Consider the following 17,913-nt stretch of genomic DNA (forward strand, 5'->3'; position numbering starts at 1 on the left):
TCTCCCTGCTTTTGCAGGAGGTGGTGGAATTCCCCCACCTCCCGCAAAAGCCTACAGGAGCCGCGCGCGACTCCTGCGGGCTTTTCGACCACGGGGGAGAAGGGACTGAAACGGCCAGTCAGTCCCTTGTCCCTCCTCGGGGAAAAGCCCCCAAGAGCGGCGTGCTCTTTAAAGGGTGCGTGGCTCCTGTGGGCTTTTCTACGAGGGGAGGAATCCCCCCCCCCCGTAGAAAAGCCAGCAGAAGCCGCGCACCCTTTAAAGAGCAAGCGGCTCCTGCGGGCTTCTCGACCCAGCTTGTGGGGCTGGCGGTGGGGGAAAGCGCTGCTTTCCCCCACTGCCAGCCTCAAAGCCGGGTCGGGGAGCAGCTACTAGGCGTCGCGTGCCTTCCCGCTGCCCCCCAGCTTGTGGGGCTGGGGGGAAGCACTGCTTTCCCCCACCGCCAGCCTCAAAGAGCAGACTCTCCTGGCTTCAGCGAAAGCAATGCGAAGCCTCCGGAGCGCAGGCTTCGGAGGCTTCGCGTTGCTATTGCTGAAGCCAAGGAGCCTGCATTTGCCCCATAGGACGCACACACATTTCCCCTTCATTTTTGGAGGGGGAAAAGTGCGTCCTATAGGGCGAAAAATACGGTATATTGTGCTTGTGGCAGTAAAACCTCTAACAGTGATTGGCTGAGTGAAGCAGAGTATTCTTCGGAGAACACATTTGCAGACCAGCTTCTGTGAGGGAAGAGGAAATTGTCGATTTGGCTGGGATTGAAATCTCACATGCAGACAAGCTAAGAATCGGAAAGAGGTCCTGAATGTCCAGAGGCTAAGGATAGGAATCCTAGAGGCAGGTAAGCTTAATAGACTGTGCAGACTAAGCTAATGGATTGAGAGAGAGCCTGATAGAAGGATAGGTGGCTTGGGGAAAAGGGCAAGCAACTTGGGGTGGGGGCGAAACATCATAGCAATGAAGGTCAGGGGAGAGAGACAAGAATGCTAGGAAGTCTGACAAGTAGTTAAAGGAAGCAGTTACTAGACCTATCGTCTATGACATAATAAGGCAAAGGGAAGCAGCTGGGGGCTGAAAAGCTTATTTAAGAACAGGAGAAGATGCTAGCTGGATGAGGCCAGTGGCCCATGCGGTCCAGCACCCTGTTCTCACTGTGGTCAACTAGATACTTAAGGGAAACCCACTTGTGATCCCCAGCAGCTGATGTTCGGATGCCCTAATGCAGGGGTGTCCAATGGGTCGATCTACCTGTCAATTGCGGGGTGTACCTGGTCGATCTTCTCCCCCCAAAAAAGCTCAACAACTTTGGCTGATCCTCCCCCAAAACTCTGGTCAATCCAATGGGTAGATCACTGCCAGTTTATTTATAGTGGGAGTAGATCACAGTCTCTTGGAAGTTGGACACCCCTGCCCTACTGCATTGAAGGCTGAAGGTAGAACGTGGCCATGAGAATTAGTACCCATTGATGATATTATCCTCTGTGAATTTGTCCCAAGTTGACGGCCATCGCTTCATCTTGGTGGAACAGATTCCATAGTTTGAATAATATCTTCTGTGTAAACAAACGGGCTGGTTCCTTGGCTATGGGCTTCTTGTTTCACAGAAATCTAGTCCTTGTCCCTTGACTTCTGGGTTGTGGCACTGCTCTGAAAAAGTCAATACTGTATATTCATGTACCGTATATTGATATTCCCCCCAGAACGTTTCTCCCTATCACCACCACCATGACGATAGGAGATTTGATTTCAGCATGGAGCATGATGTGTCTGTGAAACCTGCCTGTGGAGATACATGGTGCCTCCCTCCATTTATTTATTTCATAAAATTTATGTACACCGCTTGAGCATGAAGCTCATGCTATTATCATGATTTTAAGCCATGCTTCATTGGCAGTGGCCACTACTTGATCGAGAACCCAGTACTGGGACACCAGTTGTAGCAGACAGGTAACTGGGTGGGCTGGAAATGGGGGTGGGAGGAGGCAGAGAAGATGGGTAGGTGGAGAAGAAACTTGGACCCCATCATTGCGAATGTGGCAAGAAATGAAATGTTCACTGCAGCATCTATAGCTAGAAAACAACTTCATGCCTTATGTTTTTGAATGGCTTTTCCTAGCTTCAGTCAATCTCAGTGCCAATTGTGGTGCACCCACAGTGGGAGTGTTTGAGCACCCAGCACAGCTCCATCATTTCCGAAGCTAGCCAGACATTTGGTGGAAAGATGCCCAATTTCTGGCCACCCCCAGCGAGAACCTTTAAAAACAAATTATGATGTTTCAATATCCTATAGCAACTTTCAGAACCACAATTTTAGTATGAGACATCATCTTCATCGAGCCTTTCGGAAGTGGCAGAAGAAGAAAATGGTTCTTATCAGATGAGAAATGTGTTACGATAATGTTCACGCCTCGTGTTTTGCCTGTCGTTTGTTTTTATCTCTTTCGACGTTAAGCTGGCCTACAACCTTAGGCTGCATTTACACTCCACAATTTGTTGTGCTCTCACTGAGTTTCCATTGCCTGTTTTTAATCCGTGTTCACATGCTGGATGAACTACATTATCCTGTAGTTTGTTGTAAGATACTACTGTGTGGTGTAGTGGTTAAGAGGAGTGGACTCGTAATCTGGTGAACTGAGTTTGATTCCCCGCTCCTCCACATGCAGCTGCTGGGTGACCTTGGGCCAGTCACACTTCTCTGAGGTCTCTCAGCCTAACTCACCTCAGTGTGTTTGTTGTGGGGGAGGAAGGGAAAGGAGATTGTTGGCCACTTTGAGACTCCTTAGGGTAGTGATAAAGCGGGATATCAAATCCAAATTCTTCTTCTTGGATGTATTGCTTCTCAAAACAGCCTCACTCAATTGGAGTCCTTAAGCCACCTGTCTCTGGCCAAGTGTGAACACCTTTACCTAGGGGCAACCCAGTCAGATGGATGACATATAAATAAATAAATTTATTATAATTATTATTATTATTTAATTTGTATACCGCCCTATACAAATGCAGGTCTCAGGGCGGTTCTCAACATAAAATGACAATATGAAAACACAAAATAAATACAGTGGTACCTCAGGTTAAGTACTGAAATTGTTCCGGAGGTCTGTTCTTAACCTGAAACTGTTCTTAACCTGAAGCACCACTTTAGTCAATGGGGCCTCCCGCTGCCGGAGCACAATTTCTGAAGCAAAGTTCTTAACCCGAGGTACTATTTCTGGGTTAGCGGAGTCTGTAACCTGAAGCATATGTAACCTGAAGTGTATGTAACCCAAGGTACCACTGTAATAAAAACAAAAACAACCCAATTGTCCCTGCCCCCTTCCCAACACATTTTAAAAGGGCATTGGATTTAACCAAAGGCCTGGTTAAAGAGGAAAGTTTTTGCCTGGTGCCTAAAAATATATAATGAAGGCACCAGAAGAACCTCCCTGGGGAGATCATTCCACAGATGGGCAGCCACTGCAGAAAAGGCCCATTCTCATGTTGCCACTCTCCAGACCTCTCGTCGAGGAGGCAAATGAAGGAGGGCCTCAGAAGATGATCTCAGGGTGCAGGCAGGTTCATATGGAGAGAGGCAGTCCTTGAGGTACAGTGGTACCTCGGGTTACATACACTTCAGGTTACAGACTCCGCTAACCCAGAAATAGTACCTCAGGTTAAGAACTTTGCTTCAGGATGAGAACAGAAATTGGGTGGCAGCAGCAGGGGGCCCCATTAGCCAAAGTGGTGCTTCAGGTTAAGAACAGTTTCAGGTTAAGAACAGACCTCTGGAATGAATTAAGTACTTAACCCGAGGTACCACTGTATTACGGTCCTGAGCCATTTAAGGCTTTATGTCAAAAATAGCACTTTAAATTGGGCCCTATATTATTATAGGGTAAAGACATCCCTGTAGGAAACAACTTCACTGTACGGCAGTAATGGGAACACAGCCCTACAGTGAAAAGCAGGATATAAATACCACCCCTCTAAAATACATGCATGAACAAGACATAATATGAACTATGAAACAGCCCTGGTGCTTTCCAAAGGACAGGGGTGGGTGTGTTAATAATCTGAGCCAACGTGGTCCAAGTTTGGATGGGGAACAATATGAATTACAAGATGAGCTCTCATTATTCAAACTCACACCCAGCTGTATTTTAGGCCTTCTAAATCAGCAAAAGCTAAATTATTGCACTGACATCTCTGGGCCGGCAGCCAAAGGGAACTTTCAAAAACGAAAGTTCAGCTGATGCCCAGACAAATAATAATCTGGTTAGGGTTAAATCCATTCTGTTTCAAGCAAGGAAACAAACAGGGGGGAAAATGTGGGAAATGTTCCATGCAGACATGCCTGAAGTCAGGCATTCAAGCAGACACAGCATCAAAAAATATACACTTAAGGTGGCAACAGAACCATCACACATCACCATGCAAACCAACAAGTAAATAGAGTGCAGTGACTGTGACAGAGGAGAGAGAGAGATGTGCTGATGTTTCTTTCCTATACCTGCATCCAGAAAACAAGGAAGTCTGTTGAGTTTGTTGTCTTCGGCTATCACCAGTGACACAAGTTTTCCAATTAAATACAGTGGTACCTCGAGTTAAAAAATGCCTCAGGTTACAAACTCTGCTAACCTGGAAGTGTTACCTCGAGTTGAGAACTTTGCCCCAGGATGAGAACGAAAATCGTGTGCCAGCGGCACAGCGGCAGCAAGAGGCCCCATTAGCAAAAGCATGCTTCTAGTTAAGAACAGTTTCAGGTTAAGAACAGACCACCAGAATGAATTAAGTTCGTAACTAGAGGTACCACTCTAGTTCAAAAGAACTTCATCTTTCCCCACACTCCATCCCAAGGTGGTTGGGGGAACCCTGTAGGAAAGGAAATGTGTTGTTGTTTTACTACTATTATCATTACAGTGGTACCTCAGGTTAAGAACTTAATTCGTTCTGGAGGTCTGTTTAATTAGTAAATTAAAGTAATTTGGTTTGATTTGTAATAATTTGGAAAAATAATAAAAATAATGGGGGGGGGGAGAGAATTGTTCCTCCATGAATTGGACCAATTCTCTTCTAAAGCCATCCAAGTTGGTGGCCCTCACTGCCTCCTGAGGGAGTGAATTCCACAGTTCAACAATACGCTTGGTGAAGCGGTACTTTCTTTGATCTGCCTGTCATCACCACGAGTTCTAGTGTTATGAGAAAGGAAGGAAAACTCTTCTGTATGAGGGACTGGACATCGGAGGAGGAATGGTGGAGACCGCCTCCCACTTCTCTTGGACCTTCCCGAGAAGTCATACCTCATGTTACGTTTGCTTCATGATATGTTTTTTCAGGTTGCGTCCCGCGGCGACCCGGAATTATTGGAAAGGGTTACTTCCGGGTTTCGCTGCTTGCGCAAAATGATGTCACGCGCATGCACAGAAGTGGCGAATTGTAACCCGCGCGTGCGCAGACACCCCATGCGGGTTGCGTTCTGCTCATGTTGTGAACGGGCCTCTGGAATGGATCCCGTTCACAACCAGAGATATCACTGTATAGATTTAGAACAGTGGTTTGCAGAAGGTCATCATTCAGAGGCTACAGAGTGGAGAAGCTGGGAAATATTGGGAGAGGGTCAGGAGGAGAAAGAAGCACCGGGGGGAGACAGCTGACAGACTCACGTCTTTAGAAAGCATTCCTAACCCGCTCCCCTCCCAGGACCAGGCGGGCATTGAAAGTAGGAGAACGGAAGGTTCAGAGGCAGAAAGCACAGATCAGCCAATGCAGGAATGATGTAGAATAGGAGAGAGAGGGGGGTGGGACTTTACTCGGAGCAACGCCATTATCAAGAGGCAACATCCTATGTCCCTCTCTGTGAATATTGACTAAAATACCATGGTAAGACCTTCTTGTTTTTTCGTTACTGGCAGCCTGCCGTGAGAGAGGGAGGGAGGAGTATCAGACAGCCATGCAGAATTTTACAAACTCCTAAGTAAAAAGTCCCAATCTGCAACTTTACCTTGCAGGAGAGCTTCTCCATCCCATTTATCGTTGTGGTTGGGTAGTAAATTAAAATAACAGGAACGGTAGTAATAAAGGATGGGGAAAGGTTTCTAAGTGGTTTGTGATGTAATAACCAATTGTTATGAAAGAGCTCTCCCACCGGTTATCTTGACTGACATCACAAGTCCTGGCGTCAATCAAACACACACCGCAGCATCGGATTTCCCTCATTCAAGAACCCCAGACAGTGTTGCCTTCTTTTGCAAATTGGCAAAAACCGTCGGCATGGGGTACCATGGGGAGAAGCAGATAGGCCACCACTAAGCTAAACAGATTATCTTTCCTCCGGGATAAGGCTTTGGCGTGTTAGAAAACTGCCAACAAGTGCGCCGAAAACCAAACAAAGCATGCTGTGCAGCGTTGTTCTGCCTTAAAACACCATCTGCCATTTTCTAAGTGCACGGCAGAAACGTATCATTATGACACTCAGCTTCTACAACAAATCTAGAAAGCCAAGAACACAACAACAAACAAAAACAATGGTGCGTTATTTTGTTTGTTTGTTTTCCTCACTAGAAGGGATCTGCATCCATTTAAGACCTCTGGACTTGGTGGTACCTACCCAAAGGACCTCAAAGGACCTAGCAGGAGAAATCTCATTCTATTTGAGAAGAAAGGGACAGTGGCATTGCTTCTGCTCCACAGAATTCTACACTATGGTCGTAAGGCTAGTGGCATAGCGTGGATTGCCAGTGCCCTGGGCTGCGCAGGCGGAGGAGGATGGAAGGAAATGGAGTACGCATGCACATTCAACTGCCTAACGGCATCCATGTCACCCAGCTGCAAAGATAAGAAAAGAGTTGTTCTACTGTCTGGAGAAGTCACTTCCTGGTTCGCATGGAGAAGCCATTTTCAATGGAGCCCAGCGACGGAAGCCACAGGTGTTGAAATTTTGCAGCCCCTAACAATTTTCCACCTGGGGCAACTGCCCCTATGGCCCCCTCTCACACTACACAACTGCAAAAGGCCCTTCAGCATACAAGTGCCCTCTCAGGACTAAAGACTGTGTACCAGTACATACTCAAGCGTTTCCTCCTGAAGAATTTCAATGGGGCCAAAATGTATAGCACGCAGGATGCCCTCCAATATGTACTGATGTTCCACAGTCGTTTACCCCACTCCACATTCCACCTCTAACTAATCGCAAGCCCAGCAGCCCAATCCTAGGCTTGGTTACATGGAGGTAATGTTCCACTGCGTTCAATGTAGCTGCTTACCAAATAAGTCTGCACGGAATATGCATACATACTCTGAAGTAAGTCCACCCTGTTCAGTGGGGTTTACTCCCTAGTAAGTGTGTTTTGGGTTGCAGCCTTAATGCATCCAGTCTTGTAATATGCAAGGCCTATTGAAGCAGCGCTGCACAGTGCTCAAAGCATAGCTCCCCTTCCCCCCACAGCCATATGAGCACTCGATAGCCTTTTGAATTTGAACTCAAGCGTCAGCTAGCATTTCTAGGTGAGAAGTAATTACATGCAATTATGTAAGCAGCAAACCCCGCGTGTAAGAAGTCTTGCTCTCAGAAACACAGTGTTGGTTTACTAAACCCTCGTTCAACAGCCAGAGGCAGAAGCTGACAACCACGACTGGCCCAAGACATTTTGCTGCATGAGGCAAAACAGAAGATGCTGCCATCCCACTGCCTCCTTCTCCTTCTCCGCTGCCTCCCCCCCCCCCGTCTGAGGCAACTACAGGCAGCCCAGGGCAGAGAGGAGCAGGCGGGGCGGGGGGGGGGAGACAGAGGTGAGCAACACTGAAATATACTCGGAGTCGAGGGTGGATTTCATGCTCTTTATTCAGCTCATAGCGGTGAGGAGGAATGGACGTTCCCCCAGAATGTCTGCCTTATATACATTATTTACACAATTGGCCCCACATAATTGGCTAATTCCGGGATTCTCCTGTAGGCCAATCAGGTTGTGGATTCCCTTCCACCTGGAGCTGGATTGGGTGTCTCCTGTGGACCAATCAGACTGCTGCATTCTGAATCCTATTGTTCTAGGACCAATCAGACTGCTGCATTCTGAATCCTATTGTTCTAGAACCAATCAGACTGCTGCATTCTGAATCCTATTCAACTCAGTACATAACAAGCACATGCCTGCTCTTCCCAGCTGCCACCCGAGGCAACTGCCTCACCAAGCCTGATGGGTGGGCTGGCCCTGTTGACAACTGTAAGTTGTTGTGAGCCACGGTGAGGATGAGGATATTTCACCCCTCCCATATCCAAGAATCTGCTGATGTTCTCTGCTGATTCTCCAGAGAGGAGGGGCGGTTTCTGCTCTCTACTTATTCTGCTCCAGCCTCACATCAAAGTGTCGGGGAGAGAGACTGACTGTTAGAGAGAGATCATGTGTAGAGATAAGGTTGCTGCTAAGAGCAGCTGCAGACACTCAGTGCAGTTCAGCATTTTTCGTTTAGACCTCATTTAGCTCTGTATATAGTTGTGTATTATAGTTGTAGATAGAATAAAGAAAATATTCTACAGAGCTGCTCTCCGAGTCGTTTATGCTCTGCTGTACTCTGCTATACTCTGCTGTGCGATGACTGTCTTCTTGTGGAAGTGAATCCGGTGCTCACAACTCTAAGCTGTGAGTCCACAACACTTTGACCTGTTGCTGTGCAGAAGGTGGTCTCTGGAAGTGCTACCCCAGCTCGCCTGGCCCAGTCGGGGCTGAAGTGGATGAGTCCAGTTGGTGGCACTGGCTCAAGGGCGATGCTGACAGAGAGACACATCAGGGCAGATTTCACATGCATTTTTCTCAGGCTGATTGTGATTGGTGATTTGCATGTGTGAAGGATGCTCCAATTATTTACTGCAAATAGAACTTTCACCTCACCTGATTCCAGACCCTCCAAGTGTCCCTATTTTCCAGGGACGTCCCTGATTTACAGAAGCCATCCCAGGTTCTGATTTGATCACAGAATGTCCCACGTTTCCTTAAAGGTAAAGGTAAAGGGACCCCTGACCATTAGATCCAGTCGTGACCGACTCTGGGGTTGCAGCACTCATCCCGCTTTATTGGCCGAGGGAGCCGGCGTACAGCTTCCGGGTCATGTGGCCAGCATGACTAAGCCGCTTCTGGCGAACCAGAACAGCGCACGGAAACGCCATTTACCTTCCCGCTGGAGCGGTACCTTTTTTTCTACTTGCACTTTGATGTGCTTTCAAACTGCTAGGTTGGCAGGAGCTGGGACTGAGCAACGGGAGCTCACCCCGTCGTGGGGATTCAAACCGCTGACCCTCTGATCGGCAAGTCCTAGGCTCTGTGGTTTAACCTTAGGATGTTCCTATTTTCATTGGAGAAATGTTGGAGGGTATGGAGTTATCCAATACACACACCCCTCCCCCAGAGCCTCCTGAAGGCAATCCTGTACAGGGAAGTTTTTAAAAAACCGTTTAATGTTTTATTATGTTTCTATATATGTTGAAAGCTGCCTAGATTGGCTGGGCCACCCCAGTAAGATGTGTGGGGTATAAATAGTAAAATTATCATTATGGAATGGGACATCCCTATTTTCATCAGATAAATGTTGGAGGGTATGTGATTCCATGGTTAAAGCTTTCATGTCTGACCAAGACTCATTAAGGTTGCATATACACCCTACATTTAAAGTGCATTACTTCCCCCAAAGAATCCTGGGAACTGTAGTTTACCCCTCACAAAACTACTGTTCCCAGCACCCTTAACAAACCACCATTCCAAGGATTCTTCAAGGCAAGTGCTTCAAACGCATGGTGTGTAGGCAGCTATAGTGGAATGATAAGAGACTGAGCAAAACTTGCACAGGCATGAACAAGCTGAGAGTGAATCTAGGAAATTGAATCTAGTGGATCTAGGAAATTGTCCGGACTGCCTTGAAACCACCCTTTACCTTGGAAATGTCTAGGGCGGTCAGTTACCCAATGCCACAAAAAGAGGAAATGTGTCATTTAAAAGCAGGAGGGCAAAAGAGGAAACACATTTGCATAACATTTGCATGTTACAATGCATAGATACAAATTTAGAAATGATGACTATAATTGAAACAGAAATGGAATACGTCTCAATCAGGGCCTGTTTGTGAGCTTCCCACAGACATCTGGTTGGCCACTGTCAGAACAGGTTGCTGGCCTGGATAGGCCATTGGCCTGATCCTGCAGGGCTTTTCTTATGTCAGATAGCCCTGATCTGGTGATCTGCATGTCTCCCCATTCCACTGCCCGGGTGCTAATTGTTGATGGGCAACTTCAGGCCCCCCGTTTTTCCTTCTTCAAGTCCTTTATCTTTAAATAAAGATATCATCACCGGTCAGCCTGCCAATGGACAGGGATGATTGGAACTATAGTCTATAACATTGGCTACCCTGCACTAGGGATTCAACTGGAGGATTGTTGGTGGCCGGCCAGTATCAACAACAAAAAGCAATTTGGAAATGGACCAGGCACATCCACTTCTCAGGAAGGGTCATTGTCAGGGCTGAACCAAAGGCAGCGGTCTAAAATAAGCCAGGAATCTTCAGTCAGACCAAAGAAACCAAACAGGCATTGGAGATGAGGGTAAAACAAGAAGCATGGCCAGGAAGCAATCCAGACCAAGGTCAGATGTCGGGACCAAAGGACAAACCCAGAATACACACAAGATCACACCAAAAGCTCAGGAAACTAGAAGCCCTCACAATCCTTTCTGTCCACAAAGGTCCACTGGATGGCTGAGGGCAGGCTAGGTTACCAGTGTACTTCAATGCCTAGACCAGAGCTAAGGAAGCTGTGGCCCTCCAGCTATTGCGGGACTCCAGCTTCCATCAGCCCCAACCGTCATGACCAATGCTCAGGGTATGATGGGAGTTGTAGTCCAAGAGCAACTGGGGACTGCATCAAAGGCTAGGTCCATTCTTAAGGATATGTACGTAACTGAAACAATTGCAACAAGCTCTTTGGGGCAGGGCCTGCCATCTTGTATTCTGTGACAATTCAAGCATGATTTGATGGTATTAGTGTGTTTTGTGTGTGTGTGTGTGTGTACACACACACACACATATAATGTTAATCATGTAGGGTGAAAGGAAGAAAGTTCTTTGACAGGCCTCATAATACACACCAGACTGCAAAATTATAATAAATAAATAAATAAGCGGGCGTGCATTGCAGTGTGCGAGGAAGGAGATGATTAGCAACCGCAAAGATGGTAAACAACACCCTGCCAGCTTAAGATGCGTTACGTTAAGCTGCAGCCCAGGGACGTACTCTGATTTTTATTCTTAGCATTTATACACCGTTCTATGAACAGGGAGCTGCTTAGTGAACCTCCAGAGAGGTTGCAAAATAGAGAACTCGTGCAATAGATTGATACTCTTTATTCTTAATTAATAAAATAGATGAAACAGGAAACATTCAAAGCTTTGACTGGAGAAGTGTGTTTTATTGGTCGGATAACTGATCTGGTGCTCCCCTTGAAAGAAGTCCGTTCATAGTCTGGGAGTGGATCCTGGAATCCACCTCTGTTGCTTTGGCCCAGGTGACCTCAGGGGTTAAGGTAAAGGTAAAGGTACCCCTGCCCGTACGGGCCAGTCTTGACAGACTCTAGGGTTGTGCGCCCATCTCACTTAAGAGGCCGAGGGCCAGCGCTGTCCGGAGACACTTCCAGGTCACGTGGCCAGCGTGACAAAGCTGCATCTGGTGAGCCAGCGCAGCACACGGAAACGCCGTTTACCTTCCCGCCAGTAAGCGGTCCCTATTTATCTACTTGCACCCGGGGTTGCTTTCGAACTGCTAGGTTGGCAGGCGCTGGGACCGAACGACGGGAGCGCACCCCGCCGCGGGGATTCGAACCGCCGACCTTTTGATCAGCAAGCCCTAGGTGCTGAGGCTTTTACCCACAGCGCCACCCGCGTCCCTTAACCTCAGGGGTTAGGAGTGCCTTTTACCGGCTTCAGCTGGTTTGGCAGCTACAGCTGTTTCTAGAGTGGGGGAGCCGGACCACCCTCGCCCATCCTCTGGCAAACTCCAGGTTGAATCGCTGCCATGGACTTAAGGGTACCCAAGAAACTGCAGCTGGTGCTCCTACAAAATCTCCTTACCCCACAATTCGATTGGCAGAATTGGCATTAATGCAATTAGTGCCCCATAATACCCGCTCAGCATTTGTAAGAATGCAATCATTTAGTGTGGCATTTTGGAACTCCCTGCCTGTTGAGATCAAGCAGGTGCCTACACAGTCCTCTTTTTTGCACCTGTGTAGACAAGCCTAACCAGAAGCTTAGAAAGTGGAAGAGATTTTAATCTGCTTTAGGATTTTAACTTTTGTATGTTTTAAAGTAGGGTTGTGATTTTCTCTCTCTCAGTTTTACTGTTTTACCTTTTGTAAACCGCTTTGAAGGGATATTTTTTCTTTCTTTTACAATCAAGGGGTGTATAATTTTTTATTACATTCATTCATACATACATACATTTGTTGTTGTTGTTTAGTCAAGTCTGATTCTTCGTGACTCCATGGACCAGAGCACGCCAGGCACTCCTGTCTTCCGCTGCCTCCCGCAGTTTGGTCAAACTCATGCTGGTAGCTTCGAGAACACTGTCCAACCATCTCGTCCTCTGTCGTCCCCGTCTCCTTGTGCCCTCCATCTTTCCCAACATCAGGGTCTTTTCCAGGGAGTCTTCTCTTCTCATGAGGTGGCCAAAGTATTGAAGCCTCAGCTTCAGGATCTGTCCTTCCTGTGAGCACTCAGGGCTGATTTCCTTTAGAATGGATCGGTTTGATCTTCTTGACATACATACATACTATTGGGAGGACCATTCCACATGATGTCAGAATAAAGCCTATAGTGTGGCAGTGGACTGGGAATGGCCACATCGGTCCTAAAGGATCTTCACTGGGTCCCAGTACATTTCCAAGCACAAATTCAAAGTGTTGGTGCTGGACTTCCGGTCGGCGCCAGCGTTAATGGCGGTCCTTGCTTCGAGCTCCGAAGCAGGACTGCTCCGTGAGTTCGGGTCTGACCCGCTACGGCGAGCGGGGGACCCCTAAAATCACAGGCGCTGAAGCCTGTGAGCAAGGAGATTCGGTGGGCACCTTTGCGCCCCCCGGTATCGCGAAAGAGCCTTTTTAAAGGCTCCGGAGCGGCAGCGGGTGTGAGCGCGGTGCTGAGGATCGCAACCCAGCCCACGGAGCGAAGCCGCGTCGCCATTGACGGAGAGCGCCGATTCCTTCCTGAAACTACCGATTGGAAATAAATACCCGTGAGTAAGATCGACAAATAAAGGGAACGGGGCTTTAAAATTTAAGAACTTAAGAAGATTTGGCTGAAAACGGGTCAGGCAAAAATTAAGGAAGTCAGCCTCCCGGAACTACATGTTTGACTGAGCAACGAAAAGAATAAGCTGCATTTAAAGGGATTTATCTATCTTTTGCAACTTCGTTAACCTGACATCGAAAGAGGACCTCCCCCCCCCCCCGGAGAGTGGGAGAGGGGGGAGAAGAAAAAAACTGACTTAATTTTGTTTGGTGGAAGAGAGGAGTTTGGAAACGGAAGTTTTCCGCTGTCAACACCTTTGGCTAGGCTGCCGGGGTAGCGAGCGCCGGGGAATCAACTGTCAAGCTAGATGTGATACAAAGTAAGATTAATCTGAAGTAAAATAACGGGACTTTAGTGGACAGAAACTGTAACATTTAAAATCGCAACAAAATAGGGTTTTTACTTGGACTTTCACTTTTGGAACTTGGTATGGCTACTTCTTTCCCTGTTTCTTTGTTCCTGTATTGGATATAATGTACTCCCTCTAGAGGTCTAAAAGAGAAACAGTTGCTGTATTGAGGCAGAAACAGTGGGATTTTCCACTTGCAGCTGTTCCTGTGGGAACGACCTTGAGTATGAGCGGCCCACTGAATGAAATATCAACAAGATCCAAAGCAAAGCAGGCTCAGGCTCAAAAGAAAAGAGGCTCCTTGTCAGGAGCATCAGCTGCACAGGAAAGAACAACAACAGTATCAATGGATTCTATGACACAGGCTCTACTCAGGATAAATGAATCTTTAGAAGCACTTACCAAGCAATCTACAGAGAACTCTAAGAAATTGACAGAACTGACAACAAGATTGGATTTGAACACAACGACAATATCGTCTAATACAGATTCTATTAATCGTTTAATTCAGGAAAGTACAGAGACAAGGAGAGGGCCGAGGAAACTAAAGGGAAATTTGTTCCTATTGCAAAGAAAGTATATGAACATGATGCAGCCTTGGCCCTTATGGAATTGGAGAGGAAAGGCAAGAATTTGAAACTGAGACTGGTACCTGAAGAGGAAGAGGACAAGCTTGGGGAATTTCTTACAGACAAGTTCCAAGAATTCTGGAGTGATGAATTGGAGGAAGGGGAAGAGGATTTTGCAATAACTACAGCCTTCCGGATTGGCAGAAAGCAAGGTAAGAAACCAAGGGACTGCTTAATTACCCTCAGATCAAAGGAAGAAAGAGACAAGATACTGAACCTACATTTCCGGAAGGCATTGGTCATTAAAAATTCCCAAATACAGATTTTTAAAGATATTCCCAGATACTTTTTGGAGGTGAGAACACAATTTAAAGACTTAGTTGACCTATTGAAACAAAACAACATTCAATTTAGGTGGGAATTCCCACAAGGGCTGTCTTTCAACTTCAAAGGGAAGAAAATCAAAATAAAAACAATTCAAGACAAAGAATACTTTTTGGAGAGAAACTTTGAGGACTTTCAGAAAGGAACCGTGAGAGAGGGGGAAATACTGGACATTACAAACCTATCGTTTGGATTGAACCAAGCACCGACTGACGAGGAACAAGAACTTGGAGCAGTGGGTGGGAAAAATACACAATAACAAAATGTCCCTGCAACTTCTGAGCTGGAACTGCAATGGTCTAAACCATCCCCGAAAAAGAGATCAAGTTTTTCATATATTAAAGAAAGAACAGCTAGATATAATCTGTTTGCAAGAAACCCATATTGCCAGGATACACAGGAAACTTCTGATAAATAAGAGATTAGGACTGGAATTTGTTTCCTCAGACAAAGTTAAGAAAAGAGGAGTGGTGATTTATGCCAAGGAAAAATGGGAACCAAAAATGATTTTCAAAGATGATGAAGGAAGATACCTGGCAGTAGAAATCCAAATTCAAGGGGAAAAGATTTTAATTGTTGGGGTTTATGCTCCTAATGAGGGGAAGGCAGAGTTCTTTAAGAAGTTGCATGAGACTTTAATGGACTTTATGGACTTTAAAATCATATTGATGGGCGACTTGAATGGAGTTGTCTCCACAAATATGGACAAAGCTCAAAGACAAGTAATATCCAAGGATGGGAGACTACCAAAGACTTTCTTTGAACTCACTGACACCATGGACTTGATTGACATTTGGAGAACAAGGAACCCTCTGGAAAGAGAGGGAACCTTCTTCTCTGAAGCAAAAATGACCTGGACTAGAATTGATCAAATTTGGATTTCTAGCAATCTGGCACCAAGAGTGAAAAAAACAGAAATCTGCACAAAAACCTGCTCCGACCACAATGCAGTTAAGATGGAAATGAAATTAACAACGGCTGGAACCTTCAGATGGAGAATGAATGACACCCTATTCAGAGATGAAGAAATTTATCAAAAGGCCCCAAAAATAGTGAAGGACTATTTTGAGATAAATCTGAGAACGGAGGTGGAGAAAAGAATAATATGGGATGCTAGTAAGGCCGTGATGCGCGGTTTCCTAATCCAGCAGAATTCTATAAAGAGGATTGGATTGGATTGATCTTTATTACGGCCATTGGCCCATCACACGACAGTTTCCCATACCACCATAATGTACTTGAACCTCCAAATTTAAAACCTCCAAAACTTACAAAAAACTGACAAGAACCAAAGCAAAACAAAAACAAAAGACCAACATCATACATTACAAAATTTGTAACATAAACATCGCCCACTGCTCATAAATTGATAGAAGACATCAATGGTGATAATACCTAATTACATCCTAAAACATAGATCATGGTTTAAAGGGATTATCCGAGCCACACAAGAGTCTGTTTCTCTTCTTTAGGGATAGGACGCTGATCAAGAATCTGGCAACCATGAGTGATCTTAGGGGGTCATCATCATTTAATAGATATCTCAGTTTGGCTTCAGTTGTATCATCGGCAATTCCCTTAAGATATTGAGCAAGAAACTTGCTCCTGGCCGATAAGTGAAAAGCACAATCAAGAATTATGTGATGCAACGATTCCGGTGCCCCACAATTACAATCACATAAGAGCGATATCTGTCCATTGGAGAATCTATTTCTCAGCACGTTTGATGGGAAGGTGTTGAATCTTGCCTTTACAAAGGCATATCTATGAGCCGAAGAAGTTAAGGAATTCAAATAGTTTGGGAGCCTTAAGAGGGGTAATAAACCAAGGTTTAGAGGTGAGCAGGTACCGTTGCCCAAGACCATTTTCTGCTGCAAGTCCATCTCCTCTAGTTTACAGGTTACTGTTCTTTTAGCTGGAACTATGTCCTGCTCTAGTAATTTGGATGGGGAGATTCCCAATGCTGTAATTTTCAGCTGTAATTTTTTTACCCATGGGCTCTGGAAATCATCTCTCCACATACATTGTATCAAGTACAAGTGTCAGGGTTTCTGGGAGAGAGGAGGAGATGACAGAGGAGACGGAGAGCGAGTGGGAGGAGGGGCAGAAGGATGAGGAAGAAGATGACGGAATTCTGAGGGAATCCACGAGTCTGAGCAGCGAGTCAGAGGACTCTCAAAAGGGGGTTACCTTAATCAAGCAAAAGGGAGGAGAAGGGAGAAGCGGAGAGGAGCCCAGTGGAAGACAGACGCAGCAAGAGGCGTCTCAGCCGGAACGGAGAAAAGGGGGTGGAGTCGTCAGCCTCTCGGAGGGAGCAGGATTAGGAGAGAACAGAGAAAGGGGGTTGGAGCAAGGTGTTCAGCCGGAAAGGGTGGAGAGCAGAACAAGGGGTGGTGTAGCGGTCGAAAGAAAGGTCAGCAGCAACGTACGCGCGCCAAGTTCAAACGTAGAGGCGCGCGGAAGTGGAGAGAGCTCAGGGGAGGAGCCCGGCCCTAAAGCCAGAAGGAGGGGGGAAGAGGCGGCAGAGGATTCAGCCTCAGGCGAGTCACGGAGAGAGGGAACCCAGGGGGGCAGGAAGACCCTGCGGAAAAGAAAGGAGAGGAAGAGGTGGTCTAGAGCCAGGCTATTGAGTTGGTGTGGAAGAGGGGAGGAGTCAGAGGGGACTTCAGCGGTCTAACGTGACAGACGTACGGCCACGATGCTGAACTGTACGAGAAGCAGAAATCTTCAATAAACTTTTCCTGTAAATAAACTGCAACGGAGTGAGGTCTCTTGTGAGCTGGGACCCGTCCTGGGTGGCCGTGACAGTAAGTCCCCTCTCTGAAAGCAAAAAATTTTTTTTGCGAAGCTCACGAACGGGAGCAGCCATGAGCGCTGAGGAGCAGCTGGTTGCACTGCGGGATCAGGTTACCGCTCTCACATCGGCAGTCATTGCTTCGCAGAAGAAGAATGACGACTTGGAGAAGACGTGTCAGGATTTGCAGGCAAGGTGGGAACACGCGGACAGGGGGGGGGGCCCAGGTTCCAGAGCGGAGGGCATTGCGCTTGGACGGAGGGGGGGTGCCCTGGTTCCGCATTTTAATGGCAACTTGCAAGACTATCCCAATTTCAGAGCGGACGTCGTATATGCACTGCATTTACTCCGTCACGATTTTAAAGATGAGGAGGAGAAAGTGGGGTTCATTGTTTCGCACCTGCATGGGGAGGCCAGGGCTTGGCTACGCAATCTGTGGCGCGAAGATGGACCGGCCCGTCGCAATTCAACTGCGTTCCTCAAAGCGATGGATTCTTGTTTTCAATCCTCTGTGGATGTGGACATTG

This window comes from Podarcis melisellensis (assembly GCF_964234715.1).
Source record: "Podarcis melisellensis genome assembly, chromosome: 1".
Taxonomy (NCBI): Eukaryota; Metazoa; Chordata; class Lepidosauria; order Squamata; family Lacertidae; genus Podarcis; species Podarcis melisellensis.